Source organism: Camelina sativa, chromosome 11 (assembly GCF_030686135.1).
Source record: "Camelina sativa cultivar CO46 ecotype springtype chromosome 11, ASM3068613v1".
Lineage (NCBI taxonomy): Eukaryota > Viridiplantae > Streptophyta > Magnoliopsida > Brassicales > Brassicaceae > Camelina > Camelina sativa.
The window spans coordinates 27,604,936-27,629,257 of record NC_141890.1 but is presented as its reverse complement, the minus strand read 5'-3'; the positions used below and the strand labels follow the sequence as shown (position 1 = coordinate 27,629,257).

The following is a 24,322-nucleotide window of genomic DNA, read 5'->3' as shown; positions in this document are numbered from 1 at the left end:
ATATTTTTGTTTGTCTTTAACGGGGTTTAATCATTTCAATGGTTTTATATCCATTAGGCTAGTTACAATAGAGCTGTTGAATCTTTTTTTCAACAGCCTAATGCTTACAACAAGGGTGTTGAATAAAAAAGAAAATCTACGTGGATTGATCTGAGTTGAATAAATTCAACCGGTTGAATGCAAATGATGTGGGGTTTCCAGTGACATGTGTCAGCTGGTGATTGGAGGGAAGGGTAAGAGATTTTTTTTTTTTTACCGACATAATTTGTTTTTTTTTAATCTGTTGTTTTCCCATTGGCTATCCAGATTTTTTTGTGTTTTTTTATCTCTTCTCAATTATTTATACTCAATTTTTTGGTTGTAATCAATTTTTTTAAAAAAAGAAATTTATATCAAAATTCATAATTTTAAAAAATCTATATATAGAGACTATTTTCGTTTCATTTGGACATAAAAAAAAACTTCATTTCTCACTATATGTCAATTACGTGCGTGCAAAATTCGGAATGTTCCGTGATTAAAGAGGTTTTAAAATTTCTGTGTGTGATTTAAGTTAAGATGATTGTACTAATTAAGTTATGTACGTTTTATTAGTTGTATTGTGTGTTTGTATTTTCCGAATTTGAAGTTTGTGTAATTTTATTTTTTTAATAATAATAATTTTTATTTTTGTTATATTAAAATATTAGCTAAAAATATAAAATTCAATTTAAAAAATAATAATGTAACTTTTATTAATTTTATATTATTATAAATGTGTTGTTATCAAATTAAGTAAAAATAAAAATATAAAATGAAAATAGTGGGGTAAGGTGTTGAATTCTATTGGAGAGGTTAAAATTGAGTTGGGTGTTGAATGATTAGGTGGAAGAAAGAGAAAATGATGTGGAATGTTAAAAGTTGAGGTGGAGGGTGTTGAATAATGAAACCATTGTACATAGTCTTATGATAGGACGGAAATAGTTTTTTGTCATGATTAAGCTTACCATATTTCTCTTACTATATGCTAGTGTAGTTATTTTTAATGATAAAAAAAATTAATCTGATCATTCTTTTTGTCTGAATCGAATTAAAAATAAATTAATATTATTCTCAAGAAAAGTGTGTTCACAAACTGATTATCAAACTTAGTTTTTGAAATTAACTTCGTACGTGCGGGTCGTTTCCTATTATAATTTAAAGATAAACTGAATCTTAAAAACATGATATCCTACAAGTAATCTATATATAATAGCAATCCGAATAAATGCCATCAAAAGTTGTGTCTTTTCAGTCGTACCTTTTGGATAATTTACGTTTTAAACCTTCAAAGTACTAGGTAGCACTTTAAACCTCGAGAAAATTTCACTAACATTATAAACCTTTAAAATGATTTCACTAACACTTTAAACCTTTAAAATAATTTTACTAACACTTTAAACATTAAAACTAACTTTCATTTTTGTACCGCCATAAAAAATAATAGAATAATAATATCTGTCAACGCGAAATAGTTAAACTATGTTGATTTAATTTAAATTCTAATTAGCTTTAGTTTTTATCAATAAATAAAAAGATAAAAAATAAATTTGTGTTCATCTTCATTATAGATAAAACGTTTACGACATTACTCTTCACATTATTAATCCTTTTAATAAATGTATCTCCACTGGATTCTGATTCAAATCGATTGACTTCTCCTTGGAAACCAATGAATCTTCTAAATATATTGTCGTCTTCAATTTTACATTTGTCAAATGTTTTAACATGATCTCTGTTTCTTCATTTTTTCTTGCTTTGATGTATTTTTAATTTTCTTTTATCAATCGTCATAAATAATTAAATTAAATTAAATGAATTAAACAAGTATTTAAATCAAACCAACATAATTTAACTATTTCACATTGACGGATATTACTATTTCGTCATCTTTCATGGCGGTACAAACAGAAAAGTTAGTTTTAAGGTTTAAAGTATTAGTGAAATCATTTTAAAGGTTTATAGTGTTAGTGAAATTCTTTTGAGGTTTAAAGTGCTACCCAATGACACTTTGAAGGTTTAAAATGTGATTTTCCCAAAACAAATCTGTAGAAAATTTAAATTGTGTGTTTTACAAAAAGTTGCGACTGTTCATTATAACGGTTTTTTTTAAAGTTGCAACAATTCATTGTAAAATTGTGTTTATTTGAATATTCGTATCTTCTGAAATATATATATATATATATATGTCCGTTTGAACTGTTTTCATTTTTTCCATATCACAAAATAATATAAAATTTTAATCTCAACGGTTTTTACAGCTTTTTAAATTATTCTCTAGAATTTATTCTTTTAAAAGTAAAGAAATTCTTCCAATTCTTGATTTAACAAAAGATTTTTGGAATGATGAATTTAATTTATAACTTTTGGATTATATAGTGAGTTTTTGGATTTGACTTTTCAATATGGTAATAAAGATATCTTCTATTTAAAAGCAGTTTATATGGGTTATTAGGTATAATCAAATGCAGATAAAACAGTTGCAATTTTCCGTAGTACCTTTTCGTAAAATTTTTATTTTTATTTGTTTTTTGTTTTTAAATTCAAACCGTTGTATCTGTTCGTTGTAAAGTTGTGTCTTTTCACTATATTTTATTTATGTTTTTTTCATCACAACTTTTTGTTCTAATAGGTGTATCTGTTTAAATAGTCATGTCGTTGTAACACTCTTCAACTAACAAGTTCGTTGAAAAAAATTTCCATTTATGTTGAACATAAATAATTGAATCTTAATATATAATATTCAACGTTATTTTATAATCTAATTAAAATTTTAGAAATGATTATAGTAATCAATTTTTTTAATATAACTTAATATCAAATTTACAGTTGCGTCTATTTATCATAAATTTTCATTAAAAATATATTTAAATATTTCAAAATAATATTAACTATGTGAATAAATGCGAACAATAGTTGCAACTTTTCGTAGTACGTTTTTGTAAAAAAATTGTTTTTATTTGTTATTTTGTAAACTCAAACAGGTTTATCTGTTCATTGTAGTGTTGTGTCTTTTCACTATATTTTATTCGTTTTTTTCATCACAACTTTTCGTTCTAATAGGTTTGTCTAAATAGTCTTATCTTTTGAACTTTCTATATACTTTTCTCGTCATCAATAAGTAACAAATCACTGTTTGTTGAGACAAATTTTCAATTTTATGTTGAATCTAAATAATTTGAATATTAATATCTAATATTCAATGTTATTTTATAATCTAATTAAAATTTCAGAAATGATTATAGCAATATAGAAATTTAATAAAAATTAATATAGAATTTACAGTTGCGTCTATTTATTGTAACTTTCTTCAAAAACTATTTTAATATATTTTTTTTAAAGTGTATTTTAATTTTAGTTTTTCGTTGATACAATTTCACTCATTATTAAATATATTTTTAATTATAATTATTTAATAGAAAATTACATTTACTCATTACAACTCTTAGTTCAATATTCTCAGTTAGGATTATTTTGTAATTGTAGCTATTTACCATAATTCTTCATAAAATTTCTTATATTTATAATAATTTTAAACAATGTTTTTTGAAAAGTTGCGTTTATTCTACAAAATATTTTTTGTTATAAGTTTTCATTTGGATGGTTGTGTTTTTAGTAACAATTTCTGTTTAATTTTTATGTATTCAAACTATTATATTACATTCAAATGATTTCATAATGTATAGTTTTAAATTTTAATTATTATTTTTTCTAAAATACTTTCCCCGCGATATCGGGAGGGGGTCTGAGTCCTAGCGTGAAATAGAAAAAAATTATAAAAATATTCTGTCTTGAATTAAATTGGGTCGATAATCGACAAGATAAAATGTTATATACTTATATGTACTGGGCTTTGACGAAATCTTATACCTTTGAATCGATTAGTGATTTTGACAAAGCCTTAGAGTATCTGTTCAAGCATAATTAGTTTCTTGTGACGCATAAAAAATTCATTATAAGTTTACAATCATTACAATAAGGATGTGTTTCTCTCGAGTGTTGACACCTCAGCTTTTTAGTTGAAGAAAAAGTTAACACATCAGTTAAAATATATACTGCAATCAATAAAATTATAACATTAATACACATCACTTTTTTGTTTGTCTACATGGACACATAATTGTCACTCTTTCCTGTCAAAATCGATTTTTCAATGTTAAAATCGATTTTTTCTACTTCCAATATCAATATCTCATCTCCTCTTTAGCGTGGTGGTTTTGATGGTCCCAAGGTTCAGACATATATATAAACCCTAATTTCACTCCCATTTGGGGGTTATATCGTTTTTGATCTGGTCTCTAATCTATATGTTTTTGTTCTATGTAGTACACAACGCGTGTGGGATCAGAAACATGAATAAGAGAAACGGAACAGAGGTTGATGATAAGAAACTGAAAAAATCAAGTTTCGGCCACGCGCGGCGAAACCCTAAATTTGTTGATTGTTAAAACATAGGTTGATTGATTTGGTTATGGAGCAGAGTTGATCACTGTTGCAGAAGCAACGACGGAAGCACGACATAGAAGAAGAACAAGCCACTGTGTTACTCATGGCTCTCTATTATGGCCCTGTGTATGCTTAAGTCTTTTTGTTGCAGGCTTGTTAGTGGTACAAGATTGGTCTTCGTAATGGGCTGTGTTTCATTTTCAATATTTTTCAATTGGGCTCTCTTATACTTTGGTCCACTAACGATTTTGATTGACATCAAAACCTCTGTTTCAATTGGAGTATTCTTAATCGCAAAAACAACTGTACATGGAAAACTAAGAAATTTTTTCTTAATCGTAATTAAGTTTTTTTTTACATTATTACATTACCTACACAATTTGTTTTAGCTCATCTACCAATAGTATGTAGCACAATCACTAAAATGCATCGAAGTTGCTAAAATAGAATTTAAAAAAACATATAACTCACAAGAAGTCATTTATTCAATAAAAAATACAAACAAAGTCAATGTTATCAAAACCTGCATGCTAATGATTCATTTAATAAGTTGATCAACAAGTAAAATATAAAAACAAATACCAATTAACATTTATCATTTCATTTATAACTTATAAAATCTTAAAATAGATAGCTAATTAAATTTAAATAATACAGTTAAGCATTTCATGTCCAGTAAAAATCCTTCTATGTTCCACATCACTTTTATCAGTAGTCAATAGTATTGATTTGTGATATTAGCAAGTTATGATTAGTTAAGTTATTCATTTCTTTTTTATATTTTTGTGAACGCTTTGGTATTCTAAATTTGAGAACAAACCATACAATTGCTTCTCGACCAAAAAGAAACAAAAAAACTCTTACAATTGCTTAATCTACACTTCATTCTAAAAGTGAGCTACGTTCATCTCTCAAGCATGTGTGGAGGATAAACATCAGTTATTGGATTCTTGGAGCAACATACATAAACTTTACGTATTATCAAACAAAAATTATCATATGTCTATCTTATTGCATGCATTTACTACGAACATAGATGTGATTTCTGCTACGATGATAATTGCAGTGTTTGAATTTTCGTTAAGCCAAGTATACAATTAAATTTATCCTGAGTTAAAATGTACACGCATAACAAATACTATGAAGTTACAAACCATTGTAGTTGTTTTCAGTACATTTCTATATTTTATCATTGTGTAAATCATAATTTTTATGATTAATATAATTTCAGAAAATTAAAAATCATATATTTAACATCAAATCTACTAAAAATGTATTAAAAACATCCTGCGGCATCGCGCGGATCTAACCTAGTTATAATTAAGTTCATTTAGGCAAGACAACAGATTTTTCATTGGTTTATAGTTTTTAGATTTTTGTTTTTGAAAATTTTGTTTTTGAAAATTTGGTTTTTGGTTTTTGCAGTATATTTTAAAAGTAATAAACCAAAAAATCAAAAATCAAACATTACATTGAATATAAAATTTTTCCACAAAAACCTCAAAGTTATGGTTTTAGTTTCTCTTTGAAATTTGGAAAACCTACGTAAAAACTAGTTTCTCTAACTTTGAAGAAATATAATTTTTAAAAATCTTCAATGGTAAAAAATAGTTTCTTAAACAATCAAAAACCAAAATATACTTAAAAACTAGTAACCATTCAAGCCTTAGTTTACCTATTAAAGCCTTAGTTTACCTATTAGCTAATTAGAGGAAAACTAATTGTAGTCAAAATATCGAACCCATTATAATTTATAGGCCATATAAGTTTCGATCGACCCATTTAGTCATAGTCTCATAAATGACACATTTTTCTCCACCAGTGTCTTACAATATTCGTTAATATTTGTAACGCCCCGACCGCCATCTTTTAGTAGCCCCATGTCCAATCCAGTCCATGGATCCACCTTTTTTAATAGGTTTTACATGCTTTCATTAGGCTTGTAAATCCATCTATATCTGACAGCCACTTTGTTACATCCGGGAGACTTTAAATACTTGTTACCATCAATACAAATCACCACATGATCTTTCCCTGTGTTTTATCCTCTCACGAACAGTTCCGACAATCACTTTCCGGAAGGTCACCCATCGTGAGACTACTACAACTCAAGCACGCTTAACTCTGGAGTTCTCTCAAAACCCTTTGTGAGAACTGAAACCAGATCTCTCCTTCTAAAATGTTTTATGAATGGAGGATCTCACCACCGTCAAAGTTCTAGACTAAATTGAGAGTGTTTGAGTACTGAAAAGATGTATATTATAGCTTTGGTAAAAAAGTTTTCCGATCCCTTTCTCATTCCCCCTCACCTCCTATTTATAGCCCTATTACAATTATTATATAATCAATCTCCTTCGTAAATCTCGCACTCCCATTAACTCGATTTATTACTTGGTTATTCGAATGTCCTCCGAACTCTGGAGTGTTTTGCTTCGCCGTTATACTCTATCTTCGATTCTCTATGCTACGGCATAGCAGGCTAGTTCTACTTCGTCTTGGCCCATTTTGTCCGTCCGTCTTGGGCCCAGGCCCATGATCCGAGGTGCCGGATCACGGTACCAACAGTTGCCCCCCAAGTCTCCCGTCTTGCGATAATGATGGGATTTGCCTTCCCTAACAAGCTCTGGGTCCCACTACGCGGCTTAGTACAATCTAACACACTATAAGAAAGAGAGAGAGCAAACCGGGACCTTTCGCTTCCCTAGGTAATCATTGCTTCCTCTCGACCCGGTGTATAAAGGTAGGTCGTTTATTTTATTTTTGACATTTTGTTTTTCAAAGTCATTTCCTGTATTCTGGTTTTTCCTCCTCTTTGCTCTCGTTATCTTCTGGAAAAAGCTGTTCCTTCTCCTTATTTCTTAAACGGAGATCATGTTGCCTCTCAAATCTACCCCGATCAAAGCCGCGAAACCGGACATCCCCGGAGTTTACGGCCCCCATCCCCCTTCTATCCTCTCGGAAGACGATATTGCGGAGATTAGGTGGTCGTGTAGTATCTCGTCGGAGATTGAAATTCGCATCCCGGGTGCCAACGAGTCACCGGAGAATCCTCCTCCCGGTTACTGCTGCGCATTTGTCAAGTTTTTTTCTGCATGTGGACTTTTTTCCCACTCCCGGAGCTCATCGTTCAAATGATGTCCGAGCTAGGTTTTGCTCTCCCGCAAATGTGTCCGAATTTCATTTGGACTGTCCTCTGCCTCCAGACTCTGGCGGAAGAGCACGGCTTTAAGCTGTCACTTGCGGACTTCCTCCACGTATACACCGTGAAGACGGGGCGAACCAAGGGCACTTTATATGTGAGCCCCTTCTTCGGTCTAAAAGTCTTTGACGACCTCCCAGAGAAGGACGAATAGTGGCAAAAATCGTTTTTCTTTTTCCCTGTGAACGAACTCACCTTCGGGCCCACAAGAATTTGTTCGTGTCAAAGTGGGCCTCGAAAATTGGTAGCGTAGAGTACTCTGTACGGTATTAGATTTTGTTTTCTCTTTCTTCCATTTCTAACCCTTTTGTCATCATTTTTGCAGCTCACTTCGAGCGTGGACAGCACTCCCCTACCTTCGCTGAATATTTTTCTAGGCTCTGCGAAGGTCGGATTGCTTGGGATTCATTCTCGTGTGAACGAATCAGAGAGTCAGGAGTCCGACTTAGAAGCTGTTCCTACGTTTTCTCTACCGAACCCCGCTTTTTTGACACCTCCTCCATGGCTTACCAAGAGGAGTAAAACTTCAGGAGAGAGCTGGATAACGCCGAGAAAGAGGCGAAGAGGCTAATGTCCAACTCCCTAGCGAAGGGCAAAGCTCGCCTTCGAACGAGAAGTGCGGACTCTTCTGCTTCGAAATCGACCAAAGCTCCACCCTCAACTTTGGTGACTACCGCAACTCCTGCTCGGGAGCACAGTGCTGAACCGACCTTGGAACCTACCGTACCCTCCTTGATTGTTATCTCGGACTCGACTGATGAACCCAGAGAAGGCGGTATTCTTGCTACGGTTACCGAGAGTGGTCGGGCTGCTAGTGGTTCACAACAGACATAGCCGTCAAATAAGAGGAAAGAGCCTGAAACTTTTTCTTCCTCTGGAGACGGGCAAAGCAGATCTGGTTCGAGGGAAGGCGTACTTCCCTCCGAGAAGAAATCGGGGGACCCTTCTCTGATTATAGAGTCCGGAGGCTCCTCCAGTAGACTTCCGCCGAAGGAACAACGTCAATCTCCCAAAGGTAAGCACTTCGTTATTATTTATTTATTTATTTTAACGTGGAAAAAACCGTAAGTTAAACAGCTTCTTTTGATGCAGTTCCTCCTCCCTCACCCGCGGACTTAATGAGGAGTTTTGTTCGCCCCGGGGTTCGTGTTCCGCCGTTTGCGGACATCCCCGAGACTAACTGCGGAAACTTCTTCCGATTTGCGGATAAAGTTGGCGAGGTGAGTCTAGACTTAGCTCTCCTCATCTTAGATAACAGTAGCTGGAGGGTTGTACCAACTCCCTATTTTTGCAGATGATGATTGAGTTCAACAGTTCGGTCGCCTCGTATGAGGACCAACTTTTTGCCGCCCCTTTGGTTTCCGAACTGTCGAAGCTAAAAGACAAAGTGTCCGAGCTGGAGACCCAGGTGGAGGAGTTCACCCGTCTAGAGGCGATAAACGCCAAGAGCATGGAGAAGGCCAAGTAGATTCGGTCTCGGATGAAGAAAGCTGAGCTCCAAGTACTCGACCTCAGGATTGCAAATGAGGATCTTAGGGGGAAGCTGAAGAAAGCCAGCGACCTTTACTATGATGCTTCGGCGGGCTAGAAGGCTGCCAAGGACAGGCTTCATGAGATCAAACTCCGGAACCAACTCCTAGAGGCCAGTCATAGCTGTGAGATGGAGAAGGTTCAGAGAGAAGAGCGCCAATACTTAAGGCGATCCCTCCGCCCCTTGATTGAAGATGTAAGCGCTCATTTTGAAGAGAGGGAGCGTCTAACCCCATCTTTGGTCAGGGCTGCTGAAATTAAGGTGAACCGAATGCTGATCGAAGATATCTCGAAGGGTGAAATCGCAGAGCTCGAATCAATCCGGGCTGACGAAGAGAAGGCCGATGGTGATGTCGCGAAGGTAACCCTCCGTGATTTTGATATTTCAGCCTTCTCCAGCCTCTTGACGAACTATCCCCCTGAATTGCTATGCAGCGAGCCCCCACTGAGCATCGTAATCGATGAATCCGGGACTAACATCAGACAGATGTCAAACCAGGAACTGGAGGTGATTAGGGCTAACACTCCCAAAGCTGACGCGCCCGAGGTGTCGTTGTCCGAGCTGTTCCCCGATGTTCCTGAGGAGTTGACCGTGGGTGCTGTGGAGCGCAGTTCGGCCCCTGATCCCCCTTCCACTTCGTGAATTGCTTTTTCTTGGGGTTGGTTTGGGCCCGAGTTGCCTCCCCTCTTGTTGCTTTTTTGTTTAAAACTTGATTCGGGAGTTCTTTGGTCTTGGTGACCCTCCCATTATATTGCATGCTTTTATTAGATGAACTTTTTTGCTATATAGATTGCCAAGTGAATTTCCAGCGAAGTGTTCTTCGACAAAGTCATTAAATTTACATTGCCAAAGAAAAACAAATTTAGATTTGGAGTCTGTCGATGTACGGGACTTTTGGTTTTTAAGGATGTGAAGTGAAACTTCAGGACTTTATAAACCAGTCCACAAATGTTTTAAACTAGAACTTCAGCTTAAAGGTACGAAGTAAGACTTCGGTTTTTAAGGATACGAAGTGTGACTTCAGCTTAAAAAAATACGGAGTGTGACTTCGGTTTTCAAAGAATACGAAGTGTGACTTTGGTTTAAAGAATACAAAGTGAGACTTCGGTTTAAAGAATACGAAGTGTGACTTTGGTTTTTAGAATACGAAGTGTTACTTCGGTTTAAAGAATACAAAGCGTGACTTCGGTTTTTAAAGAATACGAAGTGTGACTTCGGTTTTTAGTGTCTGCGAAGTAACACACAAAGTTTATAAAAAACTTTTGTTTTATTAAATGCTAATAGTTCGACCCGAAGTGGGCTGCCTACGTACCCTTTCAGGATCAAGCCAATCGTAGTTCGATATAATATTTAAATCGAACAAAATATAAAAACGTTTAAAATGTAACGAATTCCAGGACCTCGGCACGGTTTTTACGTTGAATCCTCCAGACGATAAACGCCATTTCGGACTTCGCAGGTGATCTTATACGGACCTTCCCAGTTGATCCCCAAATTTCCTGCATTGTTCTCTTTGGTGTTTTCATGGACTTTCCGAAGGACTAGATCACCAACTGCCAAGGGCCTAATTCGGATTTTGGAGTTATAATAACGGGCTACTGCGTTCTGGTAGTTCTGAATCCGAACTGAAGCTCGATCCCGGCGCTCATTGATTGTGTCAAGGGTATCCTGTCTTCATTTTTCACAGCTCGGAGCGGGTTTAGCGAGGTACGGACTCCGGGTATTTCTATGTCAGCTGGGACTACAACATCGACTCCGTAAACCAAAGAAAAAGGTGTTTCATTAGTAGCCCGATGAGGTGTTGTTCGGATTGCCCAAAGAACGCCTTGCAGCTCGTCCGGCCAGTACCCTTTACGAGAATCGAGCCGTTTCTTCAAGTTAGCTAATATGACTTTGTTCATTGCCTCGGCTTGCCCATTACCTTGTGGGTAACGAGGACTTGACTCACTGAGTCGAATTTTCCATTTCGCGCAAAACCCTTCGAACTGCGAGGAGATGAACTGCGGACCATTATCGGTGACGATTTCATGAGGAATGCAATAACGATAGATTATGCTTTTTAGCACGAACTGCTCTACCTCTTCACTCGTTACTTTCGTGTAGGCCGCTGCTTCTACCCATTTGGAGAAATAATCAGTAAGAGCTAGAACATACTGAACTCCTCCCGGTCCCCGGTGCAAAGGGCCAATGATATCCATAGACCACCTCATGAATGGGTAAGGTGCAGACACTAAAGACAATAGTTCGGTAGGTTAGTGGATCGACGAAGCATGCTTTTGACACTTCTCGCAAGTTTGGGAATATTCTTCGCAGTCGGACACCATAGTAGGCCAGAAATACCCTTGTCTTTTAATTTTGTAGGCCAGAGTTCGTCCTCCGGAGTGATTTCCATTGGGGCCATCATGAACAGCTCGCATTAATGCTGCGGGCTCCTCACTGGCTACACATGTTAGGAATGGACCAGCCACACTTCTACGTAGGAGAATTCTGCCATAGATGCAATACCGTGCACAAACGATTTTGAGTTTCCTGGCTGCCCACTTGTCAGCTGGGAGTTCCCCTTTTTCCATGTAAGCCCATATCAGGCTCCACCAATCTTCTGCCCCCCAATTGTTGGTGTTCGTATTGCTCGAAGGGGTATCCGATTGGTTGATAACTGGTGGGGTGGATGTTTCCTGAACTTGGTCCGAGTTTTGTTTGATTAGAGGTGGATGAATAATATCCGGAGCGGGTGTGACGGGAGCCAAATCCACCTGTGGTGAGGAGTCTTACATCGTCCTACGAACTACCTCTTCAGCGGATAATTTTTTCTTCATTGCCCGAGTTACTACATTCGAGCTCTCTAATCATATGCTTGGAAATTCGATGACTTCGACGGGGATAATTCTTGTCATTGCAGGGTCCGAACGATTGTATGGGTTCGAAAGTAAGGTCGCAGCTTTCTTGCCGAAGTAACTACTGCTAGGGCCAACTTCTCCATCATAGGATACCTAGACTCTGCCCCTGTAAACGACTTACTGACATAGAAGATTGGTCTCTACTCCCCCCTTTCTTCCCGAACTAAGACTCCACTTACTGCGCTGTCCGAGACAGCTACGTTAAGGAAAAGTGGCTCACCTAATTCATGTTTAGACAAGACCGGAGGTTCAGGTAGGTACGCTTTCAGCTGAGCGAATGCTTCTTAGCACTTCGCATCCCACAAGAAATTTTTCCCCCCTTTTTTTAATAACTGGTAGAGCGGGAGGCATTTATCTGTAGAGCGGGAGATGAAACGATTGAGATCTGCAATTCGTCCGGTAAGACGATGCACTTCGCGTAATGGTTTAGGGGAGCTCATGGATAAGAAGGCGTTAATTTGCCTCGGGTTTGCTTCAATTCCTCGTTCTGTGATGATGTATCCTAAAAATTCCCCTGATGGGACTGCAAAGGTGCACTTCCTGGGGGTAAGCTTCATTCCGAACTGGTTCAAGATGTCGAAACAAACTTTCAAGTCCGAAAGGTGCGAGCTGGCCTCCATGGACTTCACCAGCATATCGTCAATGTAGACTTGCATGGTTTTTCCGAGTTGATGCTTGAACATCCGGTTCACTAGACGTTGGTAGGTGGCTCCGACATTTTTCAATCCAAAAGACATCACCTTGTAACAATACGTCCCGTGGTCCGTAATGAATGTGGTCTTTTCCTGGTCGTCCGGGTTCATGAGGATTTGGTTGTAACCAGAGAAGGCGTCCATGAAAGACATCAGCTCGTGGCCCAAAGTGGACTCGACTAGCCTATCGATGTGCGGAAGTGGAAAGCTGTCCTTGGGACACGCCTTATTCAGATCAGTAAAACCGACGCAAACTCGCGATTTCCCGTTCTATTTCTTTACTACCACCGTGTTTGCAAGCCACTCGGGGTATTTTACCTCGCGTATCTGCCCTGCATTCAGTAAGCGATCCACCTCTTTGTTGACGATTTCAGCTCGCTTGGGGCCGAGTTTCCTTCGCTTCTGTTTTACCGGTCTGAACATCGGATCCACTTTCAACTCATGCGAGATGACCTCCGAACTGATCCCTAACATTTCGTCAACGGACCAAGCAAAGGTGGAAATATTCTCCTTTAAAAAGGAAATAAGATTGGCTCGTAGCTCGCCTCCTAATCCTGCTCCGATCTTGATTTCCTGATCTGGGAACTTAGCGTTAATAAAAATTGACTCAGTGAGGTCACCCTTGAGCTGCTTCCGAACTGGATTCCTTGTGACCTCGAGCTGTGGTTGCTATTCAACCAAAAGCTTATGGCTGGCGAGATAACAGCTCCTTGCCATTCTCTGGCTTCCTAGGATTTCCCGAACTCCCTGAGGGGTTGGGAACTTGACGCACTAATGGTATGTTGAAGCTACAGCCTTCATCTGGAAAAGCGAGGGGGTTCCCATTATTGCATTATAGGCCGCAGGTCGATCAAAGACCGTGAACTCCACCATTTTCGCAACTCCTTGAGTGGAGACAGGTAGCGTTATTGTACCTAATGACATCGACGTCTCACTTGTGAACGAAACCAAAGGGGAAGGTGGTCCTGCGATGTGCTCTCTTCCGATGCCCATTCTAGTAAGTGTTTCAAGAAATATTAAGTCAACTGAGCTCCCGGTATCTACTAGGATCCGGTATACTTCGTGGTTTGCTACATCCAACGATATGACGAGTGCGTCATCGTTCAGAGTGTCTAATTCCTCGGTCTCTTTCTCCGAGAAGGTGACCTCGGGCAAATTGCTTGTAGTGACCTTGATTCGTTTTGGCTGTGGGTTCGTGAGCTTCCTCTGATGGTCTTTTATCACTGTGATGGAGTTTCGAAAAAGGCGTGAACCCCCCAATATGATGTCGATTCTTTTCTTAGGAGCTTCGTATCCGTCTATTTGTTTTGGTTTCTTCGGGGGTGGAGTATCTTCATCCACTTCAGAGATTGCCTTCTGCTCCAGCTCCTCGATAGTCATGTTTGGCATTTCACCAGACACATACTTTTCTGCGAGAAGGTGCATCAGCTTCTTGCAGTCCCGAGTTGAGTGGCTGTTAGTTTTGTGGAGTTCGCAGTACGTATCCTCATCTCGAACCCATTTGTTACTTGGGAGCACTCCACTCTTCGAGCGTGGTGAAAATCGTGATTTGGAAGGTGAACTCTTTGGAAAAATTTTCTTGGGAGATTGGTTCACCGAAAATGTGCTAGGTCCGGACTTCGGGGTTGAAGGCGGGGTTTTCTTAGCAGGTGCTTCGAATCGAGGTCTGCTTGCTGGTGGAACTTTATGTTTTAGTGCAGCTGCAACCCTGTCTTCCTCTGCAATTATCCAGTTAGAAGCTCGGTGTAATGTGTCTTGGATTGTAGGGAACTGGTTTACAGTCAGCTCCTCGCGGAAACGGGACTCGTGCCAAAGGCCATTTTTCAGTGCGGCTAAAGCAGTTGAGTCTGAAAGCCCCAGAATCTGGACCTGAATTTCCCTGAATTTTTTTATGTATGAACGTAGAGATTCTCTGGCAGCCTGGTTCAAGTTCCCAAGCTGAGCGTCTGTTACTGCGGTTTTGATTAAGCTAGAATACTGTTTAATGAAAGAAGTTGACAGCTCCGTGAAGTTGTTAATAGAGCCAGCTGTCAAGGATGCGAACCAAAGTAGAGCTGGTCCACAGAATGTTTCTACAAACAGCTTGCAGTACCCAACGTCTGCTTCATGAGGCTCGAGGTCCACACGGCTAGCTGTAATCAAGAAGGTCTTGAGATGACTGGTCGGATCTCCTTTTCCCTCGTAGCTTGAGAATTTTATCTTGCCAGTATCTTTGACGTGGACTCGGGCTACTTGATCAGAGAAAGGAGTTCGCTTCGACTCTTCAATCACCCGAGAAATGTCCGGTGCCGAAGTGGTTGCACTATGCACCATGGATCGCATGTCGCGGATCTCATTCTGCATTTTGTGGAACTCGGGTATAGAAGAGTAACCCGGCGCCAGGCTCTCTTGCCGAACACTTCCTCCCACCGGAGGGGGGATCTGAACTAGAATCCCGGAGGACCCAGCCACTTCGTCTTGAACCAGAGCGTTACTAACCCCAGCCAATGGTGGAGCTGACTGAGGAATTACTTGTGGCGGGAAAGTATTCCTTGGAATTGCTGGTATTGTTACCGGCTGCGACGTGCTAAGTGGAACGGTGTCGATAAAGTCTAAAGCACGTCGCCGTGGGTTTTGGTCGGAGGACAGGAGGTCGACCCGATCGGCCTATGCCTGGTGAGAGGCAGAAAGATCAACGATCGAAGTTGAGACCGCTCCCAGCCGGGTGGAAACCTGACCTTCCAAGCCGTCGAAACGCTTGGACAGAGCAGCAGATACAGCTTGCTGGCGATCAGATTTTTCTGTTAGATCCTGCAAAAGCTTTTGGATTGTTTCTAGAGTTACCTGATTAGCAGATGCTTCGGCCATAGCAGAATCTGTTCGATGTGGATTTGTGAAAAAGCGTCGGAACTATATGGAGTATAGGTGATGACTCCCCTCCTTCTAGCGCCAAATGTGAGAACTGAAACCAGATCTCTCCTTCTAAAATGTTTTATGAATGGAGGAGCTCACCACCGTCAAAGTTCCAGACTAAATTGAGAGTGTTTGGTACTGAAAAGATGTATATTATAGCTTTGGTAAAAAAGTTTTCCGATCCCTTTCTCATTCCCCCTCACCTCCTATTTATAGCCCTATTACAATTATTATATAATCAATCTCCTCCGTAAATCTCGCACTCCCATTAACTTAATTTATTACTTGATTATTCGAATGTCCTTCGAACTCCGGAGTGTTTTGCTTCGCCGTTATACTCTCACTTCGATTCTCTACGCTCCGGCATAGCAGGCCAGTTTTACTTCGTCTTGGCCCATTTTGTCCGTCCGTCTCGGGCCCAGGCCCATGATCCGAGGTGCTGGATCACGGTACCAACACCCTTGACCGAAAAGATAAGTTCACTTTGGTGACATAGGTGGCCAAATCAATTCTTTTAAAACCTCTCCGCAAGTCTCTGAAAAAGGGGTGTCACAATTCACCTCCAGTAACATATCACAACGTCCTTGTTGCGCACCAAGACCGTCACCCTCGATGGTGTGAGCCCATTTGACAGACGCGTCAGGATTCGGCTCTGATACCACTTGTAACGCCCCGACCGCCACCTCTTAGTGGGCCCATGTCTAATCCCAATCTATGGGGCAATCTTCTTTAATGGGCCTCACGTCTTCTCACTAGGCCCGTGAGTCCATTTATATCCGACAACCAGTTTGCTACGTCTGGGAGGCTTTAAAGACTTGTTACCATTCCTACAAATCACCGCGTGATCATGATCTTTCCTGTGTTTTTTCCTCACTCGTACAGTTCCGACAATCACTTCCTGGAAGGTCAGCCATCCTGAGACTATTCCAGCTCAAGTAAGCTTAACTTTGGAGTTCTCTCAGGATCCTTGACCGAAAAGATAAGTGCACTTTTGTGACATATGTGGCCAAATCATTTATTTTAAACCTTTTCGCAAGTCTCTGAAACCGGGGTGTCACAAAAGTTTAGATAAGTTTTTGTAGTGAAAATACTCACGTATTTACAGATTTTATATATTATATAAATGTGTCTTTGATAATATATTTGTTTCCCTTCCACAATAATACATAAGAACAATAAGTTTTGGAACAAATAAAGATGAGGTGAAGTCCATTGAGTGGTCCTTATTTCCACTTGTACTCTAACTTAGGCATTTGTTTGCCATGTGTGAAATAGATTCCATCTTCTCTAGCATCCCAAAAGTTTTTTTTACCATAATGAACTATGATACCACCACCTTCATATGCCATAACTGATGCATGAAACTTGAAATTAGGTCCTTGCCATAAGTCACAAAAAAATTCTGTTCCCGTAACACTATCATGGAAACTAAAATCGTAGGTTTCTCCCGTACGCAAAAAATGGAAGCCTAAATTGTCATCATTTGATATGCAATGAATCTTCAAGACATTGTTGTGACCAAGGGAATTCTTGAAAAATACAGAGTTTTTCTCATTCCATTTAAATTTTGCGTCACTACATCCTACGCACAATCCAATAACAAACAGAAAACAAGAGAGACGATTCATTGTTTATCTGTTTGAATTGACCTTCCTTCTATAATTTTCTTATAAAGGTAAAAGTAATCTATAGATAATTAAGAGGGACACAATATCTTTTTGTACAAGAGTGTTCGTTGTTCATTAATTCTTGGCCTTTTCTATTTTTAAACATGATTGTTTTGACTAAAATGAATCTGTTGATCGCCTTTGCTGTTTTCTTTTCGCCCTTATCGATTTTTCTGTTTCGCATCTATTTAAAGGATTAATGCCTCTAATAGATTTAACTCAACGTTCGAATTTTACATTTGTGATATTGACTTTGACTGTTTATGTAAAAGATCTTAATATCCAATTACGACTTTCACTTCCGTTAATAGCATCAAGTAATTTGTGAATATATATTCATTTATCTCTCAATTTTATTTAAACACACATAGATTTTGTTCATAAATTTCTACAAATGGTTAAAATTTAAAAAGCATTACTAGATTTGGACCCGTGCTCTTGAAATTCTTTTTATTTATATTATAATTTTAGAATAAAATATAATTTATATGATTGTTTGTAAAAGTTTTTTTGGATAAAACATTATGCAATAAATGGCTTGAAAAACACACATATTTTGTAAGTTTTATATTGTTAATTTTGTAATTTTATATATAAGAAACAATTAAGTTTATTGTTTGTTTTTATTTTAATTTTTGAACATGTTTGGTGAAAGTTTTTTAATATGACCCTTGCTTAGGTAAGATTTTATTTTCAACTGCAATAAGATCTCAGAAATCACGATTAAGTTCGACAAATTGCCAAGATTTTATTCCTTTTTACGACAAATCCAAGTTGAATAACATAGGATTCTAATAGATTTTTTTAAAATCATCAATTGAAAGACAAGTGATTTTAAGAATACTCTAGAATCTTCTAAAATATCGGTTGAATACGCCTTCTTAATGTATAATTTATTTTGTAACCAACTTATAAAAATTATATAGTTTACAAAAAAATGTTGTGTACTTCCGTTTTATTATATAGGGGATTGGTAATTTCTAAACACAGACAATTGTTTTTGATTGCTGGAGAAGGAGAAGAGTAAAAGTAATTTCTGAAGGTATAAGATACAAAGTAAAGTGAGAACGCTAAGACAAGCACAATGGTTGCGAAATAGGCCATTGCTCGATCTTTCTCTACGTACCATTAATTAACATCCTTTATTAATCTTCTCAATTTCTCACTTAATATTTTTATACTTTTATTTCTCATGGTAGTAAACTGTAATTAAATGTGTGCAGCTAATACAAGAAGCAAAGACTTGAGTATATTAGTAATACAAGAAAATCATTTATCTTTGGGATGTTTACTATACTAGGACATAAATTGTGGTTTACTACTAGTTTGGAGGGTAAGGAGATTTGGTTTTTAATGGCTATTTCGCCCTTGGAATCGTGTATTAGGAAAAAGAATTATGAAACATGTCATCTTAATTAAAAGCCACGTGGGAGAAAGAGTATTGAAACAGAATTGTTTTTAGAGGAAAATGTTCCACCAATCTATATGTCTACCATTGTAATGATGGTAGAGTTAGATAAGAACGGTAGAGTTAGTTTATTGATTTATGATTTTTTCTGAGAGTAAAGCAATAGATTGATGTAGCGTGGCAGTAGAGTCATAGTTCTTTGAGAGAGTTAAGAAATTAGTAGAGTTAAGTGGAAGAGTTATATGTAGTTATGGTAGAGTTATTAAAATCCACAGAGTTTTGAGGAAAAGTTAGGAACAACCGTAGACTAATTTGTAGTGGTGGTAGAGTAATAAAGAAACACATTATTAGAATTATGGGCAAGATAGAGATAGACGATATATTTAATTGTAGTGGTAGTAGAATAAGTAGATATAAAAGATATAGGGCATAATAATTATTAGTGACCGCAGAGTTATCGTGATAAAGTTAACTTTTTTTTTTTGGTGGGGAACAAGTCTCCTTGTGTTTTATTCAAAGACTAGAAAAAAATTACAAACGAAGGTGTCTTGGGAACACAATCCCTCGAGCATCCTCACCAACAATACAATCCACAATATTTGGACTTGACTCTAACAAATGGAAACCCAACGGTAAAGTAAAAGTATAGGAAGCTACCCCATCAGCAAGACGGTTAACTTCTCTATACACATGTGAAATCCAAACCACCCAGTCCCTAGAAAGGAAGCCATGGTACAAGCGTACCAGGAAAGATAATGGATGCTTCTCACTGATCCCTTTGGTTAAAAATTCCACCACCAACTTAGAGTCCACCTCAACCTCTAATTGCCTAAAATTCTTCTCCCAAGCCAAGTAACTACCATAGTAGATCCCCTATAATCCCGATGTTCAGAGCAAAACCACCACACCACCGGCCCGTGTGATCTCTCAACACACCCCGACTGTAGCCAAACCTGGATTCCCACGTGATGCGCCATCCGTATTAATCTTGATCCAACCCTCATCCGGGGCTCTCCAAGCAATCATTTTTTCAACCCTGCCCAAGCTATTGTCCCTTGACTGGTGGACAAGATGCGCTGTGATTACCTCCTTTGCTAGTTCTTTCACAAATTTGACCTGATCCCGAAATTTTCCAATAACGCCAAACACATTACCACATTTCCATTTCCATCCCCACCATAAACCCATGGCAAACAGAGTCGACCAAACACAACCTCCGATCTCTTCTGTCTCCCCCAAATTTCTGTATTACCAACCCAATAAAGGAGTGTTGAAAAAAGTAAGTCGCCTACTGGCCGGAACTACATGCTGCCATACCCCTACCATGGCTGTACAATCCCTCAACACATGAATAATAGTTTCCTCCCCTCCTTTGCAGACTTGACAGACACTTAAACCCCCAATGTGCCTTCAGAATCTTCCATAATTAGTCATGAGCACCTGATTGGCAACCAACCAAAGAAACATTATGACCCTCTTTGGCGCCACTACCCGCGTCACACGCTTCAAGAAACCTGCCATGTGAAGTTAACTTTGAGAATAGAGTTTTTGAATGATGTTATGATAGACCGCATACTAAAATAACAAAAGATTCGTAGAATTAGCGTTTCAGTGGTGATAGAGTTAGTAATTGGACGTAGATTTCAGTCATCGGTTACAAGTATTTTGTAGGTTACATGGGGTTCCCTAAATGGTGAATAGAAAAAATTGTTCTAAACAAAGAGAAAACTAATAACTCGAAGGGTCGTCTTCTTCCTTCCTTAGTCGAAACCAGTATCCAAAATTTTTCCGAATTTTGTGAATAATTGGTTGAGATCCCTCTCTTATGCGAGAAGTGGTTATTTTCTAAAAACCGTAGGTTGTTTAGAGTTGATGATAAAAGAAGTTGTAGGGTGTTAGGTCTTATTAGACAAATTTTTTATTAGGAGTTTCTTGATATGGTGTATGAGGACGTCGGGTTGGAAAGAAGAGTTTGTGAGGTCAAGTTATCATACAAATTGTCATCGAAGAGTGCGTTGTTTTCATTACCAGAGGACACCCCGCCGATGTTTGTTTGTAATTGTCGACCGTTTGAAGGACTCATCCGACAAAGTCAATCAGAAGGAGTTCATCGGCTGTGTGTTGAAATCGGTGATTCAAGGGAGAAAGTGGATATCTCTACTACTGATGATTACCATAAAGTGGAGATATCTACTACTGACGATTACTATAAAGTGAAGGCGGCTGGGGAAACAAGAGAGTTAGAAGACGAGGACAAAGGGGAAGATGACGATGAAGACAATCAAATCAGGTTTGATTATTGTGATGACCCAGATGGAGCAAGTTATAGGGATGAAGAATATGGTTTGCCTACTATGTGTGGAGTAGACAAAAATAAGGATGGCGAAGGACGGGTAATTATGGAAACAATTGAAGAAAGCAATGTTTTTTGTTTCCAAAAAGTAATTGTAGTTTTTGGAGTATGTTTGAGGAATTAGAGATCAATGATATCGATATAGTTGTTGGGCAAACATATGACTCAAAAAAAGCTTGCTGGTTAGATTGAAGATCTTAAGTGTGGTCCAAAAGTTTGACTTCTTTGTGCCTCAATCAAGACCTAATTTGTATGTTGTCAAATGTTGGGTTCGTGGTTGTCAGTGGAGAGTGAAAGCTTCAACGATAGGAGATTCTCCAATTTTTCGTATTCAGATTTATGCATGCCAACACACTTGTTCGGTAACCAAACGTTCCTGACATTCAAGAAAAGCAACCCCATATAAATTTGGAGAACTCTACAAGAATTTTTTGGTGGTATTGGATATGGTGTTGTGCCACACCATTTTGCAGCTGTCCTTAATCTATGGTATAGAATTAAAGGCAAGTGTATGAAACTTGAAACAAAATGAAAACACTTCTTATATTATTCTTGTTTCGTGCTGGATCCAATAATTTTTTGTAGATGGGTTATTTGAAAGGTCATCGTACCCTCAAGTGTGCTCGTGAATTAGTCAGGCGTAGTGATGAAAGTGGATATTCGAAACTACCATCTTACTTATACATGATTTGAAGAGCTAATCTCGGAACTCTCGCTAGGCTAGAAGTGGATGAGTTAGATAGATTCAAATCTGTTTTCATAGTATTTGGTGCAAGCATTGATGGATTTCCGTTCATGAGGAAAGTCATTGTTATTTGTAACATCCCTATCCCGCAATCCTAAAGGGGGCAATTTGGTTAAATAAAAATGATAGCTAGGTGAGCTTAAGTAGCTAAACTACAAGCTCAACCAGCTGGAATAAAGTTGAACGAGCTTAACAAGCTCGATGAACTAGTTAGCTCAGTTGAGCTGAACTACGCCAGATGGAATGTCAGCTAGCTCAGCTAGATTAGCTGGCCGACAGCTCAGCTTAGCTCGGCAAACTGATCCAGTGCCAAACCAGCTGGGTGGTTCAGTCAGCTAACACACGAGCTATAGGACTGTTATAGCTTGATAGCATAAGTGGTTACCAAAAAATGGTGCGACTCTTTGAAAAGACGCGACCCATCGAAAAGGGGCGAGGAATGGGCTTGTCCTTTCATGAAATGCACCCATTGGCGTCTTATATAAGGGGTGGACGCCCAGGCCATTCAAGACACCATTATCCATCTTTTGTTGATCTATACCTAAGAAGAAAAGAGTGTGCGGCTTGGTGAGAACGTTGATACTCGTCCGAGCTGATGCGCATGCTATCTCTCTATCGAAGGTACGATGAGATGAGCGACGGTTCAACAATCAGGTTTAAATGATCGAAGGATAAGTGACAGTTCGACAATGGAGTCGAACAAATCGAAAGGTCAGCAACGGTTTGATCATAGGGTCAAACTGATCGAAAGGTCAGCAATGATCCGTGCCAATGGTCGGATCAATCGAGGGTTGATTGATGATTCAATCGCTAGTCAAATCGGGTGATCGACGATTCGAGCCGCAGGTTGGATTGATCGGTCGGGTGGTTGACAAGTCGTTCAAAAGTATTAGCATGGTCGATGGTTGATCGGTGATTTGATTATGAGGTCGGATCGATCGATCGAATCTAACTCTAATACCAAGACCGACGAGTCGATAGAGGTTTGAAGATATGACCGATAGGTTTATGGATGATACAACCGATAGGTTAACTAATGGCATGTCCGGTGCCAAGCTTTGGGAACACGAGTGGTTCAGGAAGCCTATAACGCAACCGATCACCATGAACCGAAGGGACTATAAGTCCCCATCTCTAATGAGTGCAAAGTCTATGGGTTTGGTTGGTGGTATGGCTAAGTCATGAAGGGATGGGTCAAGGGTAAAGTTATATTTCGCTGCTTCTAAGAGTTTACGAAGCAAAACCATGAGCCAAAACTAAGTAAATGGGTCAAATAATCAAATGTTCAGCCGAGAATGGGGCCTAACGAAAGCTGTGATCGTGGACGCTTATACGTCCGGGTCGGAGTCTTTCATTGTTGATGGTACTTTTTTGAAGGGCAACATTGTTAATTGCAACAACACAAGTTGGCGACTATAACATATTTCTTCTAGCCTTTGCTGTGGTTGATACAAAAAAATAATGAGTCATGGGAATGATTTTATAGACAACTAAGCCGTGTTATTCAAGATGATAAAGGGCTTGCCATTATATCGAATAGAAGTCTATCTGTAAGGCAATAGGAAAAGTAAAAAAAGAATGAAAAAAAATAACACAGGGCTAAGAAAGAAACAAAAGCTTCAAAATTGTCAATGCCCACCAACTAAGCAATTTTCCGCGGAGATAAACCACTTCTCTTTGTAAACTATTTCAAAAATGGAAATGCCTTTTATAAAATATATTTCTGTTTTAGATTCTTCATCATGAGCAACAAGAACTTCTTGTTGAACTGCCTTCCCTTTCGTATCTGCCTTTGCAGGTAACATTTTATTCCCTTTCTTCAACTCAACCACATCATTCTCAAGGATTGAAATCTTTTTTTCTATCTCTTTCACCTGCTCACCATTACTTTCCAATTTAGTTCCGAAATTTTTCTTTCAATTCATCAATTTTCCGTGTAGACTACACAACAACTTTAGAACTCCTTCTATTGCCCCTTTCTGCCGGCCCTCCACTTCACCATCATCACCTCTTTCATCATTTAATTCTTTCAGATTCACGGGACCTGTTGATCTCCAGTGAGTAGACGAGCAGATTGTCTTAGAAAATTTCTTTCGAAGTGAGTCCACAAAATAATCTCTACTATTTGCTTCCGCCTTCCTCTTCTCCAATTTCTTATCAACAAAAATCTGCTCTGCATCATCATACCATTCTTTATCATTTACACATCCGAGGAAAAGATCATGTAGAAGATTATCCAGCAGCTTATTTCCACCAAATCTTTCTCCAAATACAACATTTTCCCCTGGCCAAACTAGACATATATCCTCGTCACATTTGTAAACTAAATGCTTAACGTCCACCTACACGGATAACCAACTAGAATAAGGGATGTGCATTAATAGAGATTGTTAACATACTAAATTTCATATCAAAATATAAGTTAAATTCGGATATCTATCATACCTTTTTCTTTAACTTCTTTTATACAATTA

The 24,322-nt window shown here is 38.3% G+C and overlaps 4 pseudogenes; 1 reads left to right on the top strand and 3 right to left on the bottom strand.

The window, feature by feature from the left end:
• Window positions 1-7,335: 7,335 nt before the first annotated feature.
• Window positions 7,336-9,836, top strand: LOC147934495 (uncharacterized; annotated as a pseudogene).
• Window positions 9,837-10,386: 550 nt separating this feature from the next.
• Window positions 10,387-15,630, bottom strand: LOC147934494 (uncharacterized; annotated as a pseudogene).
• Window positions 15,631-16,771: 1,141 nt separating this feature from the next.
• On the bottom strand, window positions 16,772-17,337 carry LOC104724204 (S-protein homolog 9 pseudogene; annotated as a pseudogene).
• A 6,960-nt stretch (window positions 17,338-24,297) lies between these two features.
• Window positions 24,298-24,322, bottom strand: part of LOC147934493 (uncharacterized) — an 852-nt pseudogene continuing 827 nt past the window's right edge.